Below are 2,189 nucleotides of genomic sequence, written 5' to 3'. Positions count from 1 at the left end.
GGGTTTATTGGTGAAGTGAATAGGTTTCAACACAGACTCAGAAATGCTCTGCGCAACTCTTCAGCCAGCTGCTGATAAATGTCCACAGGGCACACCACTCTACCACAAGCCTCAGCCTGAAGACAATCAGCTCGAACTCAGTGGGTCATCAAACCTAGCTCCCCCACTTAAGTGCCTGAAGACACCCCACTGTACAAACAAGTTGTGTGGCCCAAATCAGTCAGCTTGAAGTGCTCTGTGATCTGGGAAGCCCACTAGTCTGTCTTGTGCGCTGCGGCGGCTGCTCCTCTGACGTTCCTTCAGTATCACAGTTTTCTGTCCCTGGGCCAAGGAAGCTCAAGGTACAGAGCTTTTGAGCTCCAAAAGATGCACTCCATTCCTGGCTCTTCTTGTTTGATGATAGTGAGACGCCCCTACTCCTGCTTCTGAGATGGTTTGTTTTATACTCATGTTAGAGTTCTAAGTTTTTACAATTATAATGCACTCTACAGATGAATCACGCCACTGTATCAGTATCTTCTCTCACTTCTTATAGATATACTGTTTGGTGGGAGTTATAGACTATAGTTAGAAATGGTGGCTGGTGGCTGTGTGCTGTGGAGTTGGTTCCGACTCATAGCGACCTTGTACAGGCTTTCCGAGGCTGTAAATCTTTACTGGAGCAGAACACCTCATCTTTCTCCGGCAGAACAGCTGGTAGTGTCAAACTGCTGACCTTGCGCTTCACAGTCCAAGGTTAGTAGAGACATTAGATAATTCACTACAACACAACCAGTCATTATATATTCAGTAGCATTTTACAATCTTCCTAGGAGCTAGGCATGCTTACCTTTAGATACTCTTACTGTAAAGTAAGATACAATTACTTTAGATGCATCACAGAAAGAAATAGAATTTGTATATAACTTGATAAATGTTGTGTTGCCTTGCCACTATGTGAACTGAGTTTAGGTGTTTGAGCATTTAAACACTTTTTAATATTTTAGGTTATTTTAATATTTCAGGGTGGATCAAATATTTCTTCCTGTAGAATGTGTAATTTGGGCTTTTCCAGGAACTGTTTGAAGCCCCTTAGTAAATTAAAAACAAGAACAACAAAAAACGTGGACTTCCACTTGTAAGTTTCCCTTCTTCTCTTTGCCCGTTTGTTTACAAATAGTCCATGACCGCTGCAGAGTTGGTAACCCATCTGGGAAGTGTTGTGTATTTGGAGTTTCGATACTTCAGGAACTGAATGTTGTCAGTTTGTGGACATGATCTCTTGTACTGTGTCCATATTTGTGCAGCAGTGTGATGATCCAAACTTCCGTTTACCAGGTCTCTTCCATTCTCAAATTAACACAGTAAGCTAAACATGATATATTTATTTTATGTTGTTGTTATACGCCGTGGAGTCGGATCTGATTCATAGTGACCCTGTACAAGGTTTCCAAGGCTGGAAATCTTTACGGGAGCAGAAAGCCTCATCTTTCTCCTGTGGAACAGCTGGTAGTTTTGAACTGCTGACCTTGTGGTTCACAGCCTGATTTGTAACCACTACGCTACCAGAGCTCCTTAGTTACTCCTAATTTTATAAGATGGAGACCTAGTGGCATAGTGAGTTACCCATTGGGTTTCTAACCTCAAGGTCAGCAGTTTTCGAGTCCACTGTGAGGGAGAAATAGGAGGCTTTCTGCTTTTGTAAAGATTTACAGTCTCGGAAACCCAATACAGGGTGCTATGAGTAGAAACCAACTAAACAGCCACCATCACCAAATTTACAAAGGGAGTGTTGTAGCTCTGTAGAAGAAGCACTGGACTTCTAATCATGAGGTCAGCAGTTCGAACCCATGGCTGTTCCATGGGAGAAAGAGGAAGCTTCCAGCACCCACAAATAATTACATTCTCAGAAACCCTATACAGGTTCACTATGAGTTGGAGTCAACTCGATGACGGTAGGTAACAATTTTACAAATAAGAAACCAAAGTTTAAGGTGGTATTTGACTCCCTCAAGGTTACTGAGCAAGGGGAATGACTACGTCTTCTGGGTTCCTGTGCAGTGTTGGCTTCTAAGGTTTTCTTCATGCTTCGGGAAGATTGTTGTTGTCGTTGTCAGGTGCCATCGAGTTGGAACCGACTCATAGCGACCCCATGCACAGCAGAACGAAACAATGTCCGATCCTGGGCCAACCTCACGACCGCTGCCACA

This window comes from Chrysochloris asiatica, unplaced genomic scaffold (genome assembly GCF_000296735.1).
Source record: "Chrysochloris asiatica unplaced genomic scaffold, ChrAsi1.0 scaffold00001, whole genome shotgun sequence".
NCBI lineage: Eukaryota > Metazoa > Chordata > Mammalia > Afrosoricida > Chrysochloridae > Chrysochloris > Chrysochloris asiatica.
The sequence above is the reverse complement of the archived record's forward strand: the minus strand, read 5'-3'. Positions refer to the sequence as shown.